We start from the raw sequence: 18,724 nt of genomic DNA, 5'->3' as shown, positions 1-18,724 counted from the left end.
ATTTTTTTGGCAGAGAATCAGATGTTGCTGGATCCATCATAGATCATTGAGGTCATTTGGTCCATTGTCTCCCCAAATTTTCACACACAAAAATTGTTTTTCTGCTGTGACTCTCATATTACAAAAATGTTTTTCCTTAAAAACTTATTAACAATTTGCTTCCCTGTTTTTAACCAAGGATTGTAATTAGAACAGCATATGCTACCCATACTGAATTGACATAATTTCAGCTAAAGGCAAAAAGTTCCCTACAATTTGTAGCTAACTTGTGGCGAAATGGTCGTTTCATATAGAGTTTTCAAATATTCAAAATGATTTGTGGCCTTCATATTGAGGGCTTTGGAGCTTGGCTATTGAAATCCTTAATTTATTTCTCAGGTCCTTTTGATTTCAAATCTTAGTCACTTAAAACAGTGCTTTTTTGGCATACGTTTCATTGCTCTGAGACTTAGTTTCTCCATCAACAAAATGAGAATAACAATAGTATTTACTTCAGGAAGTTATTTTGAGGCTCAATCACTTCAGATAATGCCTTTTTTCACTGGCATATTGCTTGATACATGGTACATACTGTAATTATTAGCTTTTATTCTGGTTTTATAATTGTTATTGCTATTTAAGGCTATGCAGCTCAATTTCCTTGAATTGTATTTGTAGGTTTTGAATTAAAAGTTTGATCTTTTTATCCCTAAGAATTGATTATCTCTCCTTTAACTCTGAGAGGAATGGAGTTGAGCAAAGAATTTATTTTATTGGCAGTAATCGGTGGGTGGAGGGAGAATTGAGGAGCTGGCAGGTTTTTAAAGACTCCATCCTATACAAAAAACCAGCTGTTCTTCCTTCACTGAGCACAGGGTGAGAGGAAACGGGCTTCAACTTCAATAATAAGTGGATTACTGAGGAGATATAAGGAGCTGCTGGTGATATTTTAGAGGTCACCTTATGTCAAAGTAAGAAGATAGAGGGGTAAAATTTGCAAATTGGCAAAACCTGTAAAAATGTTTCTGACCTTAAGTGTCTTTCATGTATCCCTTTTTATTGCAACACATTTCATAATTGAAATCACTATGAAGATGACTGTACCTAAATGAATAAAGTATACTTCCTTGGTGCCCATTGGCATGTTATTTTAACATAGGAGGAAAAATACTTCCCATTTGAAGTTATAGTTCAGTTTGATTTACTAATTTTAGAAAAAGATTATTGTATTGAATTTGCTTGGATTTTAAATACTAAAATTTAGTCTTTCCCCTCTCACTGCCTCTTTCTCTCTTTCCTTTTCCTCCCAGTGCCACCACTAGTTTGTTCTTACAGTGATTTTGCTGGAGATTTCATAAAAAAAATCACCTGGCAGAAATAGTGATACTATTCTTTATAAAATAATTTTTTACCTCGAAAAGAATCTTAGATTTTGTACCTTTTGAGAGTAAGTATAGGTCCCAGCTAAGTAGGGAGCCCGTTGTGGGACTCAACCCCAGGACCCTGAGATCATGGCCCAAGCTCAAGGCAGACACCCCGCCAACTGAGGCACCCAGGCCCCACGGATTTGTTTTTAATGGATTTGATTTTTCTATTTTTTTTCTTAGTGTTTGCATGTGTAACCTTGGAAAGGATATCTTTCAGTGTTTGCTGTATTGCTCTTTTTCCATAATATATTTGCTCTAGAGACTATTCTAAATTCAAGTCTTTTTCAATTAACATGAAGGCCAAAATTGGTATTAGTACATTAGTGTTCAATCAGTCTTGCCTATAGATTTTACACAAGTTTAGAAATCCTTTTGTCTACTGGGGTGCCTGGGTGGTATGGTCATTTGAGCCTGTGACTCTTGGTTTTGGCTCAGATCGTGATCTCAGGGTTATGGGATTGCGACCACACTCCCATTCCCTGAGTTGTGCAGAATCAGCTTATGACTCTCTCCCTCTCCCTTGCCCATTTCCCCTGATGCTTCTTCAGTGTGTGCTTGTGGCATTTTTATCTTGGAAACCATTTAACTCTTTCTTGTGTCTCTGTCTTTCCTCACGGTGTGCTTTCTTTCTCTTTTTTTGATTTTAAAGACTTTATCTATTTAATTTTTTTTTAAGATTTTATTTATTTATTTATTTGACAGAGAGAGATCACAAGTAGGCAGAGAGGCAGAGAGAGAGAGGAGGAAGCAGGCTCCCTGCTGAGCAGAGAGCCCGATGCGGGACTCGATCCCAGGACCCTGAGATCATGACCTGAGCCGAAGGCAGTGGCTTAACCCACTGAGCCACCCACGCACCCTTTATCTATTTATTTGACAGAGATCCCAAGTAGGAAGAGAGGCAGACGGGGTAGGGCGGGGTGGGGCGGGGGAGGCAGACCCCCTGCCGAGCAGAGGCTTAACCCACTGTGCCACCCAGGTGCCCCTGTGCTTTCTAATCCCAATATTGATGAAGTATAATGCTTAATGATTAAGAGTGAGGATTTTAAAGTGAGTGACTCAGTGTGAATTCTACCCTCACCACTTGTCTCTGTGATCTTCAGGCATGTACTTTTTAGTCTAGGGGTGATAAGGCCACTCTTAGGGTCTTCTCAGAATTAAATTAGCTATTGTTTATAATGTGCTTATCATAAGGCCTGATGCAAAATGGTTGCTATTTTTATTAGTGCCAAACTCAGTTAAAACTTTATACCATTACTTGACTGTCTAGTCTCCTTGACTAGTTTGTAAACTTGTTGAGAAAAGGAATAAGGTATAATTTCTTTGTGTATCTGCCACTCTTCCTGTCCTGGTATTTTTTTTTTTTTTTTTAAGTTGAGGAGTTTATTAGGGAAATATGAGAGGCAAAGATACCCCAAGTGACAGAAAGAAAATTCTGAACATGTCCCTTCAAGCCAAGTGGGGGCCTGGAAGGACAAGAAACTGGTGGGTTAGCAACAACATTCTCTGGCGGCCACCTTGCCAGGGCATAAGTGTCTCGGCCAGGACTGCCTCCCAAACCCCACCAAAGGTGAAAAGGAGACAAAGACTGTTTCCAAAATCAATGCAGAGGCAATGAGAGCTGTAAGAAAAGTCTGAGAGAAAGAGAGGTGGGGAGGACCTTAACAGAGTCCCAGGCGTCTGGCTCTGAGCGCCTCAAACACTGACAGATAGTTCTACAAAATGTTACTTCAAAGATAAAATGCCTAATGTTGGTTCTAAGAGCTTCCCTGGATGTCTTCCCACATGCCACATCACACACCGACGTACATGGCAGAACCCAAAGGCCACACTTTTGAAAAAAAATAAAATAAAAACCAAAAACAAGAATAAGCCCTGTTGCTCTTTAAGGAGAGAGGAAGGAGTTGAGGCTGCTGGGGCCTTTCCCACGTCGGCCTGCGTTCCATGAAGCAACTTCCCAGCAGCAGCATGGCATAGCTCTAGGTGAGGGTCTCACCTTTTGTCATCCGCGCTTCGATGTACTCTATTCTCCGTTCAAGGGCTGTCAATTTCTCGTTTAGTGTTGCAAGTCTTGAACGACAAGACATATCGAATGAGTTGAGAAAGTCCGCGATTTTCTTGATGCTGCTGGTGATGACCTCAATGTATTCTCGGTTCGCCCAGTCCTGGTGAATCTCCCGTTGCACCGGATCCTCTTGACCCGCCATGGTTGCCGCCCCTGTCCTGGTATTTTATATGTAAAGATATCTTTCCTCAGTTGAACTATTTGTTTTAGCTGTTTGAGACCTGAAGGCCCAGGAGGTAGTAATTTTTATAGTGTTGTTTAGACACAAATTAGAATTTTGTGTGCTAGGGAGCCTTGCGTGTAGGAGTGAGTCGCTCATCTAGTGGAGTTGAGGATTTTATACCTAGAGTATGTGGTGAGTTTCTGCTGTTTTTTTCCAACAAGTACATAGGCAAAATCAGGTGCAAATTTGGGGATTTGCAAATGTCTGGGAAATAACCTTTCTGTACTTTAAAGCCCACTATACTCAGTACATATTTATTGACTGATCTTTCTCTGAGGTGAAGAACAATTTTACTGTACCTTTGTACAGGACTGCTCTGAGTGATCAGTTGCTTTGATATTTAACAGAAGTTTGGGGGTTACTTTCTCTTTGTTTTCTGAAGCTTTTGTTTTTTGAATCCATATCATTTGAAGGGTACATTTAGAGTCAGTTTTTTTTTTTTTAAGGTTTTATTTATTTATTTGACAGAGATCACAAGTAGACAGAGAGGCAGGCAGAGAGAGAGAGAGAGAGGGAAGCAGGCTCCCTGCCGAGCAGAGAGCCTGACTTGGGACTTGATCCCAGGACCCTGGGATCATGACCTGAACCGAAGGCAGCGGCTTAACCCACTGAGCCACCAAGGCGCCCCTAGAGTCAGTTTTTAAAAAAGTTTTTCTCCAGGCTATTATCCTGAACTTTTTATAAGGTGCGCTACTTCCTTACCTTTTTTCTAAGTACTTAGAGCTTTTCAGTAATGTTGCTATTCCAGTGATATTCTCCCAGTTTGCAAAGAAAGCTTGTACAACTTTATAGCAGAAAAATGACTTACTTCATTTATAGTGATTTATCTTTTTTTAAGCCATTTATAAACTTTTAAAAATGAGAACTTTGTTAAGGTATAATTCACATGCCACCTAGTTCGCTCAGTTAAAGCATACGATTCTGTGGTTTTTGATGTAGTCATAGAGCTATACAGCTATCATCACAATCAGTTTAAAAACATCCAAAAAAAAAAAAAATCAAATCATCTGCCAAAGAAACTCCAGACATTTTAGCAGTCTCTTCCCATTCATATAATGGAGTTATAGAATATGTAGGTTTTTTTAAAAACTGGCTTCTTTCACTTACAAAGTGTTTTTAAAGTTCAACCATTTGTAGTGTGTATCTGTACTTGATTCCTTTTCATTGCTCAATAAAATTCTGTTGTATAGGTATATGCAGTCTTTTATTTAATTCATTTATCAGTTGATGGACTTCTGAATTGTTCCCACTTTTGGGTCATTATGAATAATGCTGCTATGAACATACATCTACAGGTTTTTGTGTGAAATGTATTTTTATTTTTCTTGGGAAATAATTACTTTTATAAAGTAAAATAACCAAGTTCTAAAGGAAAAGAAGCTGTGTACTACTTTTAGGAAAATCTTTTGATGATATTTAAAAATTTTGTATCCCTTTTATTTCCATATATTAGTTTGTGCGAAGTTTGCTGCACTAACAAATAACTTCAAAAATCTCAATAGTTTACAATAGTAAAGGTTTGTTTCTTATGTTACATGTTAGTTGCAGTTGTCTGGGGCTCTGTTCTGCCTGTCTTTTCATTCCAGAATTCAGGCTGAAGGAACAACCTGTATTTGGGATATGCTATTCTGGTGGGAACATGCATTAAAAGCCTTTGCTCAAAACTAGCACTTGTCACATTTCTGCTCACATTATTTGGCTTAGACAGGTCTTGTGGCAAACTTAACAATTGGCAAGGGAAATACATTCTCCCTATAGGTTAGTCACATGGCATTAGGTGAAGCTTCATAGCCTTCTTACATGGAAGGAGGCATAGATGGTCGGGAGCAGAAATTCAGATTGTCACATCTCAGAAGAAAATAATGTAACTTATGGAGGTGAAGCTGCTGAAACACCATATCTTTTGAATTTAAGCATTGAGGTCAGGAGATAGCAAACTTTAAGCAACGGTATCTAAAAGTGAGCCATAGACCCATGCAAGAGGATGAGAAGGGATGTGAGAGATCCTATCATGTGTGTTACATGTGATGCAATTTGTGTAAGAGATGGCTTATCAGAGAATAGAAAATACTTACTTCGCTTTCTTCTTAAGACTTCTGGGAGCAGTCTTTTGACTAGTCCTATTCCTTTCCTGACAGCTCATCATACAGAAGTTTATCCTCCACTCCGGGCACTTCTTTGTTACCCTATCACTCAGGAAATTGAACCAGAAAGAAAATTGAACCAAACCTATTTTCATTCTACCTACCCATTTCTTCTGATACCCCTTTCTGGCTATAGGAGGCATCGAAAGGGCTCTTACTGATTGTCTTCTGGGTGTCCTGTACTTCAGACCAAGATTTCCTGACTAGAATATTCTGAGATGGGGCTCACTGGAGTGAGTGAAAGTAGAGAGGGTCTCAAGTCAGGCCCTCCATAAATACATACTGTGCCTCCCAGCCCAGCTATCTGTTATTGCAGTAGTTCTCAAAATATAGTCCTGGGACCAACAGCAGTTAGCATCATGTGGAAAGTTTCTAGAAATTCTTAGGCTCCATGACTCTGGGCTAGCAGTCTGTGTCCCAACAAGTCATTTTGATACACACTGAAGCTTGAGAACCACTGTATTATTTTATGCTGTCTACTACCCACCCCCTCCCTTTCTAATCAGTTTGTCCTTTCAAGCCCTTCCCTCTGTGCTACCAATATACTTCTAAGTCCCAGGCCTTGCAACATTTTTTTTTTTTTTGAGTTTTCATTATGGAAAATTTGGATATATGGAAATGTAGAGAAAGTAAGGAATCCTCTTGTACTCAGTAAGTAATTTCAGCAATTATGAACACATGGTCAGGACTGATTTATCATTACTTTGACCAGTGCCTATCTTGCGTGAGATGATTTTGAAGTGAATCACACCAGTTATTCTGTGAATATGTCAATAAATCTCGCTAGAAGGTAGGACCAGACTTCCTTCCTTCCTTCTTCCTTCCCTCCGTAACCAACATACCATTACCCTTCTCTTCCAAAGAACCAAAACAAAATCAGAATCTTTTAGTATCATTAATATCCAGTCTTTATATTTTCCCTATTATCTTACATAATTTTATGTCTTAAAAATGTAGTTTGCTTGAATTGGATCAAATTGAGATCTTTACGTCGTTCTGTCTCTTGAAGTTTTTTAATCTATAAATTTCTCCTCCCCTCCACCCTCATTCCCTTGTACTTTTTGTTGAAGAAATTAGGTTATCTTGTAGTGTTTCCCTCAGTCTTGATTGTGTTGATTGCACCCCCGCAGTCATTTAATATGTTTCTCTGCCCTTGTATACTTATAAATCGGTAGTTTGATTTAGAGACTTGATCAAATTCAGGTTTGAGGATTTTTTGGCACAACTATCTCAAAAATTGTATTGTGTCTTTCCATTAAGAGACATTTAATGTCTGTTAGCAGCCACTGATGGATTTTGTCTTCCCACCAGTGACCTGACCAGGATGAAGTTAAGTTTCCTTTGCTGGAAATTTGACACTTATCTGCATTCACTTTGTCTCTCTTCAGGTTTTCTCTGTCAGTAATAATACAGTAATACTGCAAGAAATATCACTGTGTGTATACTCTTGTGCATTTGTCATGTATTTGATAGGACAAGAGTCTTAGAAGGGAAGTTACAGAGTTTAAGTATAGATATAGGTTAACATTTCTTATAAATACTGCCAAATCACTATCAGAAAAGGTTATAACAATTTACAGCTTTTACTAACAGTATACTAGTGCCTATTTCTTCACACCTATGATCATGAAATCTTAAAACTTAGTTTTTTTCATTTATTGTCAGTTGTTTTGATTCTTTCCCAGAATATCAAAGGAAGTTCATTTTAATATGTTTGCCCCTTTCCTTTTCTTTGCTTGTTTTTAAAGATTTATTTATTTATTTTAGACAGACAGAGAGAGAGAAAGTGAGCAGGGGTGAGGAAAGGAGAGAGGGAAAGAAAATCTCCAGAAGACTCTGCACTGAGCAAGGAGCCTGTTGCGCGGTTCAGTTCCACAACCCCGAGATCGTGACCTTAGTCAAAACCAAGAGTAGGTATGTTGCTTAATCGACTGAGCCACGCAGGCACCCCTGTTTGCTTCTTGAAGTACAAAATTAATACAGGATTTTTAATTTAAATATTTTTAATACTTTAGCAGCCTGGAAACTTATTTTATACTGGAGCTTTCCAATACTTTATTATGGATTAATAACTTTTTTCTTGTTTTGTAGGTAACTCAAAGTCAGGATACCCAGAAATCATATACCTTGTTTCCCACTAGTTGCAAAAAGAGAAGGCCTCCTGATTTCTCTTTCGCTCTCTTTTGTATTGTTGTTTTGTCTTTTTTGGAATATGATCTGGAGGTCTGGATTGGAAAGAAAACATTCTTTTCTATTTTTAAAAATATTTTATTTATTTATTTAAGAGAAAGAAAGTGAGTGAGCAAGAGTGAGAATACGAGTGAGAAGAGGGGCAGAGGGAGAAGGAGAAGAAGACTCCCCACTGAGCAGGGAGGCCAACATGGACTGCATCCCAGGACTCCAGGATCATGACCTGAGCCCATAGGCAGACACTTAATGGACTGAGCCATCTAGGTGCTCCAGAAAGAAAACATTCTTGGGGTGCCCTGGTGGCTCAGTCCGTTTAGTGTCTGCCTTCAGTTAAGCATCTGTGTTTGGCTCAGGTCATGACCCCAGGGTTCTGGGAGAGAGCCCTGTTTCAGGCTCCTTGCTCAGCAGGGAGTCTACTTCTCCCTCTCCTTCTGTTGCTTCCCTTGCTTGTGTTCTGTCTCTGTCTGTCAAATAAATAAGTAAAATGTAAAAAAAGAAAGAAAACACTTTTTTAAAGGATATACTTTTTTTTTTTTAAGATTTTATTTATTTATTTGATAGAGAAAGACACAGTGAGGGAGGGAACACAAGTAGGGGAAGTGGGAGAGGGAGAAGCAGGCTTCCCACCGAGCAGGGAGCCTGATGCAGGACTCAATTCCAGGACCCTGCGATCATGACTTGAGCAGAAGGCAGACACTTAATGACTGAGCCACCCAGGTGCACCAGGAAGAAAATATTCTTAAAGTAGTTTGAGAACCTTTTGACCCCCAGCTTCTTTCTACCTTTATATGATTTTATTGCCTCAGTTTATGGTGGCCATATGTGTGGTCTGTGGTTTGTTCATATCAGAAGGAACCTTTTTATTAGGCTAACCCATAAATTAATTTACATGTAAAAGCAGAACATTTGTGCTCTTTTTTTAGGTGCTATTGAATTTATTATCTTAATAATCTGTACTTTGATAAATTATGTTTTGTCTACTTAAAAATGGACTGTGATTCATATATATGTATATAGATATCTATCTATAATAGATATATAGATATCTATCTATAATCCCAACACAGTACTATTAAAACCTAGATAGATAGATAGATAGGTTTTAATAGTACTGTGTTGGGATTTTTCTGCTTTAGATACATAATTTCATCAGGTCTCTGATGAAATTGAAAAAAACCCAGAGAATTCTTTGGAATTATGAATGATATTGAGAAAGAGAAAATCAGAGAAGTAATAAACAAAAAAAGGGAAAGAAATTGAAGAAATCCAATTTAAGATCATTTTCCCTCACTTAAATGGAAAGCTAAAGATTTTTCATGTGACACTTCTCTTAAAGGTACAGCTGTTATCTAGACTTGTATTTTAGTCTGAACCTCACAGCTAAAATAAAGTGTAAACTTTAATATTGGGGTTATTCAGGCAAAACTGTCGGAGGTTATTTGAATTATTTTCTATTGCCTAGATTCCCCCCACCAACTTCATTTAGGACTTGCCACTTTGAGCTTGATTTGTTTTCTTTCTTACATTTTTAATGACTTTAAATTATGTTTTTAAAAATGGACTTTTAAGTCTTTTTAAAAAGATTTTATTTATTTATTTGAGAGGGAGAGAGAGTGTGCACAAGCAGTGGAGAGGAAGCAGGCTGTGCATCGAGCAGGGAGCCCAATGCAGAACTTGATCCCAGGACCCTGAGATCATGACCTGAGCCACTTAACTGCCTGAGCCACTCAGGCACCCTGATCTTTTAAGTTTTTGTCATATATTAGAAGTTTGCTTCTCATGACTAATTTTGTTGGACTTGGTTCATATCAGAAGGAACCTTTTTATTTGGAGATTCAGCTTGTCTTTCAAAGAAAAAGTGAGAATTATCCTATGTTATTTAAAAATAATTCTCTATAAGGGCAAGGAATTTCTCCTAGGTTGAATTTTATTTTTCTTTTTTAGTTTACAGAGAATTATCTTTTGTGGTGACAAATAACTGTTTCTGAGGCTGGCAAGAAAACTCCCTCTTGGGACTCTCATAGAAGTGTTGTGGCAGCTATCTGATCCAACTACTTTGAAAGTGCTCTGAAAGTTGCCTTATTTGTCTGGAAAGAGTCTGGAGCCCAAACTTGGCTTTTTCCCTTGAGGAGGGTTGTATCTCTAAGACGATATGGGAACAATCATGAAAGATTCTCTGGTGACAGTGTGAAATAGAGTAGTACCAAAACGTAAATTTAAACTTGTACTCCAAAGCAAATTTGCAGACAGGGTAAGGAAGGGGCTCTTTGTAGGTAGCAAGTATTTATATTCATATTCACCTTCTTAGGAGACCAAGAGAAAGGAGAGGAAAGAAAAAGGAAGTCTCTTCTTTTCTTATTCTTTCCTATTTATTCTAAGCATTCAACAACCAAGCTGTCTGCTGTAGGAGTGTCACTGTTTAAGAAAAAGGAGGGTCAAGGGTATTGGTGCAGATTCCTTCTTATTAAAAAATAAAATTGTAGATCTTTGTATATTAAAATATTGTATATTACAGTAACCATGAAATTATTTTGAATCAGATTAAGTGGAGCAGAGAAAAGGGTCAATAATCTAAACTAATTGGAGGGTGGGGAGGAAGAGTATTGATGAAAAAGAATTATAATAAGAGAAAGATGAGAAAGACAAGAGGAAAGAAGGAAATAGAACAGTTGAGGAAGAAAACAATTTCCAGTTTTCTCCATCGAATGAGTCAGTTCCTCTCTGCCAACTTTGGGACTGCTCTCTGCAGAGGCCCACATACTAAGTTGTGTGAACTATTGGGCAAGGTAACTTAATAGCTCAGTGTCTCAGTTTTCTTATTTCTAAGGACGGTACATTAGTACTTTATCTGTAAATTGCTCTGTAGTGTACCTGGCAGGTGATAAGTGCTCAGTAAGTGTTAGCTATTATTATTACCATCACTATTGTTGTTGTTATCAGTGACTTCTATCATGTATTCTAAAAAAGTGCTTAGGAAGTTACTCAGCTGGAAATTGGGGATTAAACAAGATGAGGTCTCTGCCCAAATTAAGCTTCCATTCTTGTTTATGAGACAAGACAAATACAAGCTAGTAAATAAGTAATTATAGGTTGTGCTAAGTGCTATGAAGGAAATAGAGGGGCGAGAAAGGAATAGTAACTGGTGAGGTCACTTTAGGCAAGGGTAACGAGAAGGCCTTCTTAAAGAGGTGGCATTTTAGACTTGAAGTTTGACGAGCCCATTAAGTCAAGAGGCTGGGAAGGTGCATTCCAACAAAGAGAATAGCACATGCAAGGCTCAGGGGTTGGAGGCAGCTCTGCCCTTTTGAAGGACAAACATTGAAAAGTGTGCCTGGACCACATGGAGCAGAGAACAGTGGTCTGAGAGCACGCGGGGCCCCATCCTGCTGTTGTCTTCAGCAGGCTCCTGCTGCTCAGTGCTTCTTGCCTGATAAACTCTCAGTGCTACCTGAGGCCCTGAGGGGAGATCACCCCTGTGCACACCCTGGGATTAGGTAGGGTTAGAGGACCTCCAAAGCTGTCATTGGTCAGGAAGTCAGTCATTTATTAAAAACTCTAAAATTTCAGTTCCAAACTTTTTCTTTTTTTAGATTTATTTATTTATTTTAGAGAGAGAGCACAAGCATGAGTGGCAGAGAGAGGAGGAGAAAATCTCAAGCAGACTCTGTGCTGAGCACAGAACCAACGCAGGGCTTGATCTCAAGACTCTGATATGACGATCTGAGCTGAAACCAGGAGTTGAACGGTATAGCCACTGGACCACGCAAGCGCCCCTCAGCTCCGTAGTTTCTTAAACTCAACCAGTTATTACTGGTTGTTTCAGAAACGACATGGTTTGGCTTTAGTTTTTTTCAGTTTAATTTTTATTCTTTCTGGTTGTGCTGTCCATGGCTTCTCATAGTTAGTGTTAAACTTATTAATAGTTTTAAAAAATAACTTTTATTTAAAATTATATTTTAGGATGATGGAATTAAGGGAGGATACTTGATGTAATGAGAACTCTGTTATATGCAACTGAATCACTAAACTACCTCTAAAACTAAGAAGACATTATATGTTAATTAATTGATCAAAAAAGTTTGAGTCAAAAAAAATAAAAATGTTTAAAAAAATTATGGACATTGGGAAGGGTATGTGTTATGGTGAGTGCTGTGAAATATGTAAGCCTGATGATTTACAGACTGTACCCCTGGGGCAAATAATACATTATATGTTAATAAAAATAATTTTTAAAATGTTTAAAAAATAAAATTATATTTTTGAGAAGGAGGCATGATAGGTAAAAACTGAAAAACAGGAGAATAGAAAGAGGAAGGAAAATCAGTGAGATGGAGACATAAAAAAATGATGTAAAATATTTTTGCATTAAATCGAATAAAATGTGTTTCTCTTCGTCTACTGTGAGTCACTTGTTACCTGTTTTTGGGAATTTCTGACCAAGGAGTAGTTAAGAAAAGTAGTTCAGCTAATTTCTTTTTCTTTTTTTTAGTTCTTTAGGCAATTTTGTTAATCTGAATTTTTATTTTTCATGTTATTATTAAACACTTTAAAAAATTACTTCTGAAACCAGGACATTAAAAACTCTTTGGAAAACTGGTTTAATTTAATTAGCTTTGTCTTTAATCTTAATCTTAGGAGAGAATCCCAGGTTTCAGGTAAAAAGAAAATGAGATCAATATATTTGTCTGTTACAAACTTTTCAATTGAATGGGATGTCTTATAATTAGGGTTTTTTTTTTATGGTTTTGTGTTGGGTTTATTCTGTGCTAAGAGGATTATATCCTTTTTTGTTGTTATATTTAATTATCTTACTTGTTTTATCTTTTTGATCGCTATCACATAATCGTAATCATCAGCCGGTGGAAAATGACCAAATTGAATTAAATCAGTATATGTAATCTTTAAAAAAAAAAAAAGATTTTATTTGTCTATTTGACAGACAGAGATCACAAGTAGGCAGAGAGGCAGGCAGAGGGAAGAGAGGGGGAAGCAGGCTCCCCGCCAAGCAGAGGGCCCCATGTGGGGCTCGATCCCTGGACCTTGGGATCATGACCTGAGCTGAAGGCTTTATCTAGATGCTTTTAAATATAGGTAAATTTGGGGCACCTGGGTGGCTCAGTTGGTTAAGTGGCTGCCTTTGGCTCAGGTAATGGTATTAGGATCCTGGGATTGAGTCCCACATCGGGCTCCCAGCTCAGTGGGGAGTCTCATTCTCCCTCTTCCTCTGCCTCTCCCCTCTGCTCATGCTCGCTCACTCTCACTCTCTCTCAACTAAATAAATGAAAACTTAAAGAAAAAAATGTAGATGAGTTTGACTCTTTCATTACATTTTCTAGCCTAGTTTGTTGCAGAAGGCCATAGAAAAGTGTATTTAAAAGTTTAGCCTGCTTCTAGGGGCGCCTTGGTGGCTCAGTGGGTTAAAGCCTCTGCCTCTGGCTCAGATCATGATCCCAGGGTCCTGGGATCGAGCCCTGTATCGGGCTCAGCGAAACAGGGAGCCGGCTTCCTCCTCGCTCTCTGCCTGCCTCTCTGCCTACTCTCTCTGTCAAATAAATAAAATCTTTTAAAACATTTTTTTAGCCTGCTTCTAGAGGAAAAAAATGTTTATTCTAATTATAAATATTAGTTTATCTTTTCCCAAACCTCCCTTGCTTTATACAGTTAATTTTTGATAAATTCTTTAAGATGTTATTCTTTTGGGTAACACTAATGGCTTTTTGATCATCACCTTGCCTAACTGAAACTTGGCTTTCATTTTTTCTTACCAGGCTTTTTTTTTTTAGGTCATGAAGAATAGTGTCAAGTCCTTAATGCCTAGTGCCATTTCCAGAATATTCTTCATCTTACCTCTTCTGACAGTCCTTTGTTCTTGAGGTTCATGTCTCCCAGAGCCTTTGTCACATTATTCCTAGATAACTATAGTAATCTTAGTAATGCTCTCTTGGTCTCTACTTCCCCTGCCCTAATTCATCTCAAATGCTGGCCCCTCCAGATCTGCCTTCTTGAATTATGACTTCCATATTTACTATTTACTTTTTTAAAAAGTCAGTAGATTTCTTTGCCAGTAGTATAAAGCCGGGCATAGAAGGACTTCATAGATTGGCTCCAGAACCTCTGACCTTATTATCCATCACTACCTTTTCTAGGCTAACCATTTGTCTCCTTGGTACACTTCAGATTTTCCAGCCTCTGCACTTACCCAATAGGAATGTTCTCTCACTGGTGATGTTTCAGCTATTCAGGCATTTCAGATACAAAGGCCATTTTGCCCTTCCCGTTGGTGATGCTCTCCAAGGCCTCTCACATACTAAAATTTTTCCTTTTGCCTTCATAATCTGTTACCTTAACCAGTCACCTGTCTTCAGTTCCCTTGTCTTGTTACCTTTTTGATGATGTGCCTAGAAAATCTCCTAATCTGGATTGTAACCCAGGCTTTCACACCTGTTAATGCTTTGGACCAGATAATTCTTTGTGTAAGAAGGCTATCTTGTGCATTCTAAGATGTTTAACAGCATTCAGTAGAGGCCAGTAGCAAGCCCTGTCCTGTATATTATGACAACCCGATTGTCTCTTGACATTGCCACATTCCCCAAGGGGGCAAAATTGCCCATCCCATCCTTTTTTGTTGAAAACCATTATTCTAACTGTATTTCTTAATTTGCCTTTCATCTGTATTCCTGATGAAAAATCACATGGGTCTTTGTCACTGTAAATCCATAGTTTCTGATTGAGAATGAGTCCTTAATTGCGCCTGGGAATTCTTTAATACTTTTCTGGAATTATTTCAGCCCTTCTTTATTCTCTTCAAATTTCCTTTCTTACTGGCTTTCTCTTACTCTTAGTGAATGACTTTGTCTTCTCTTTGAAGAGAAAAGAAAATAGAAGGTTTTAGATTTATCCTCCCTCAACTTTGTGATATCATATGGGCTTATGTGAAATTGAATTCTGTCTCCTACATTTAACTAATTTTGTGACTTTGGCAAGTTAGCCTTTATGTGTCACTTTCTTTACCCATCTCCTGGCTGTCATGAACTTAGCATAGTGCCTTGCCCGTATTGTCAGATGGTGATGGGGTTTAGGAAATGTCAGAGCTGGGGAAGAGGGTGCTGTTATGTATGTAGACAGAGAGAGCCTCACATTAGAGTAATATTTGAGTAGATACCAGGAGAAGTTGAGGCATGAGCCACAGAGAGTTATTTGGAGAAAGGACTTTTAAGAAATGTGACTATAATACATTTGAGAGAATAGTAACTGAGGTTGATGAGCACTCAGTTTTAGATGGGAAAGACATGAGGATTTCTAAATGCCCATGGTAAGGTGTCATTAGAGAGAGAAACATTTAAAGTTACAAGAAGAAATAGTACTGCAGCAACTTCTTAATTATTCTTCTCGATCCATTTTCCATGCTGCAGTGGATTAGTCATTTTAAGTGCAAATCTGATTACATTACTTTCCTGCTTAAAGTCTTTAAATGTCTCCACTTGCTAATATTCTAAAACCCAGACTTATAAGGTCATGGCCTCTTGGTTGCTGCTAACATGTCCACCCTCAGCTCTCACTGCTCCATATCTCTCGAACTATACTCCCTCTGTCCCTAAATACCCTCTGCCCCAATAAGGGTTTCAAACTTTAGTCATTTTGTACTGAATTTCTCTCAGATCCTCAAATATGCCGTGTTCTCTCAAGCTCTGTTTTTTACATTTGACTGAAATTCTTTACTTTTCTCCTCCTTTGGCTGACTTTCATTTATTCTTCAGGCTTCATCAGTCCTGTTGCTTCTTGCTGATCATTGCTCCAACTCGGACCCTGGATTAGTTTCCCCTTCTGTGTGCTGCCAGTCACCTATCCATTTAATATCTTCTCTTGGATTTCTCATACCTTAATGCCAAATGGTAAAGGTCTTTTTACTTATTTGTATATCCACAGCTACACTATAAACTCTGAAAGTAGAAAACATGTCTTTCCTGTTCACTTTTGGATCCCATGCTAGGCAACAGTGTTTGGCAAATGGTAGGCCCTTGACAAATGTTGAATAAGTTAATAGATTTAATATTTGGTTAAAATGAGAAAAACTTTAATCCATATATATAATACTTAATGATTACTCTGATAGGCATTGTGCTAAGTGCTATGGGGGATTCAAAGGTCCTCATCATTGCTTTAAAAATGCTCTGGTCCATTTGTGGGAGTAAGAAGTGCATAATGATGTTTTTCTAAATATGAGTTCTCATAATTTGAAATTTGAGTAAATTTGCATATATTTGTAATACCTTTTTGTCAATTGTGAGAATTTTATTTCTAGAATAAGATGTTGCTCCTCATTATTCTACATTTAACCGTCACAGGCTCAGAAAGATAAAGACATTGACCTTTAGAAAGGGAGAGTAAAATAACTTCTCTCTCTCTTTTTTTTTTTCTCCACTGCTACTATTTTGTTCTGTTTAAAGATTTGTGAAGTGGAGGGGTGCCTGGGTGGCTCAGTGGGTTAAAGCCTCTGCCTTCAGCTCCGGTCATGATCCCAGGGTCCTGGGATTGAGCCCTGCATCAGGCTTTCTGCTCAGCGGGGAGCCTGCTTCCTCCTTTTTCTCTTCCTGCCTCTCTGCCTACTTGTGATCTCTGTCTGTCAAATAAATAAATAAAATCTTTAAAAAAGGAAAAAAGATTTGTGAGGTGGGACCCCTTTGTGGCTTAGTCGGTTAAGTGTCTGCTTTCGGCTCACATTATGATCCCAGGGTGCTGAGATAGAGTCCCACATGTGGCTCCTTGCTCAGTGGGGAGACTGCTTCTCCCTCTGTTGGCTGTTGCCCCTGCTTGTGCTCTCTGACAAATAAATTAAAACCTTAAAAACAAACAAAAAACTTAACCTAAATTAAAAAAAAATTTTTTTTAAAAAGGTTTGTGAGGTAAAATAAGGTTTTAAGAAAAACTTGTGGTATTTGAGGGTAACCCCAAACAAGGGGATTTTGAAAGAACAAGTGTAGAAAGGGGAGAGCACAGAAGGTATTTCAGAAGTGCCTTGGGCACTTTCCTGTTTTTTTTTTTTTTTAAGATTTAATTTATTTATTAGAGAGAGAGAGAGAGAGAGAGAGACCATAAGAGAGAGAGCACAAGCCAGGGGTAGAGGCAGAAGGAGAAATAGATTCCCCACTGAGCAGGGAGACTGACATGGGTCTCCATCCCAGGACCCTGGGATCATGACCTAAATCAAAGGCAGATCCTTAACTGACTGAGCCACACAAGCACCCCTCCTCTGTGTTTTAAATGTCTTTATAGTAACATTTCCTTCTAACAACAATAAAAATGACAAATACATAACATTTCCTGAGCATTTACTTTATGACTGGCACTGTGCTAGTTGTTTTACATGAATTATTTCACTTAATCTTCATGGGACTAGTGTTTTTTTTTTTTTTTTAAAGATTTTATTTATTTATTTGACAGAGAGAAATCACAAGTAGACGGAGAGGCAGGCAGAGAGAGAGGAAGGGAAGCAGGCTCCCTGCTGAGCAGAGAGCTCGATGTGGGGCTCGATCCCAGGTCCCTGAGATCATGACCCGAGCCGAAGGCAGCGGCTTAACCCACTGAGCCACCCAGGTGCCCCGGGACTAGTGTTTTTATTATCCTTTTAGAGGATGTACTTCTGGGATTTTTCTTTTTAATTTCTGCAAAGAAGAGCCCATTCTGAGTTTTTTTTTTTTTTTTAAAACAAACCTATCATGTCAGATCCGGACTCATCCTTTCAAAGAATGAGGGCAGAGGAGAACAGCATGAACCTTAGCTTTGTCTTAGTACAGTGAGGATCCTCAAGGCTTTGTGGTAGTGGGGCCAGAAAAACTGAAGAAACTCATTTCTTTTTTTTCTCTATTTTTACCACAAATTTGGAGATTGTCAGGAATTATGTAGTAAATTGTAGGAAATATGTCATTATCATCTCCAATTCAAAGGTCAAATTACAAATTAAGTGTATAGTAATCACTAAAATCAATTTTAGGTATAAAAGTTGGTATGAATTTTTTATTATTGCCATTATCTATGTGTATCAATATGTTACAAATAAATATAAAAATAAGATTGCATTGCTTTCATAGTTTTGATCCAGATCTTACATTTTTAAACCCTAATTTCCTATAAAATCTTAAGTTTTTCAACTACAAATTCTTCTGTCCACAAAAGTCACTATGAGGTTCAGTTGCTGTGCTTGTTCTGAGGCAAGGGGGATTAAATATTAAGAGGTATTGTTCATTTAGAAAACTTAGATACACTAAAAGTTGTATATTCAAAAATTTTTCAGTGACAAAAAACATATCTCAAAAGATAAGTTGTCGGGGCACCTGGGTGGCTCAGTGGGTTAAAGCCTCTGCCTTCGGCTCAGGTCATGGTACCAGGGTCCTGGGATCAAGCCCTGAGTCAGGGTCTCTGCGAAGCAGGGAGCTTGCTTCCCTTCCTCTCTCTCTGCCTGCCTCTCTGCTTACTTGTGATCTCTGTCTGTCAAATAAATAAATAACATCTTAAAAAAAAAAAAAAAAAAGAGAAGTTGTCCATTGATTGTTTTGAAGTGCTGGGTGGTAGGATCATTCTTTTTGGTATAGAGCATGTGAACAATGGTGATGGTGACTTGCAGTCCAGTCTTGATTATGTCAGTTACTAGCAGCATGACTTAGTAATGTTATTCTTTTTTAGCCTCAGTTTCCACATTTTT

At 38.1% G+C, this 18,724-nt stretch overlaps 1 protein-coding gene and 1 pseudogene across 4 annotated transcripts in view; one reads left to right on the top strand and one right to left on the bottom strand.

Moving 5' to 3' along the window:
• Window positions 1-18,724, top strand: part of JMJD1C (jumonji domain containing 1C) — a gene marked incomplete at its 5' end in the record, with an annotated part of 325,008 nt that overhangs the window by 17,537 nt on the left and 288,747 nt on the right. The gene's annotated exons all lie outside the window — the stretch shown is intronic.
• On the bottom strand, window positions 2,758-3,616 carry LOC309859084 (putative protein BRICK1 pseudogene; annotated as a pseudogene). The gene has a single exon. The product of its transcript is annotated as a putative protein BRICK1 pseudogene (transcript).

Source organism: Mustela nivalis, assembly GCF_964662115.1.
Source record: "Mustela nivalis genome assembly, chromosome: 2".
NCBI lineage: Eukaryota > Metazoa > Chordata > Mammalia > Carnivora > Mustelidae > Mustela > Mustela nivalis.
Note: the sequence above shows the minus strand (reverse complement) of the source record. Positions and strands in the feature narration are given on the sequence as shown.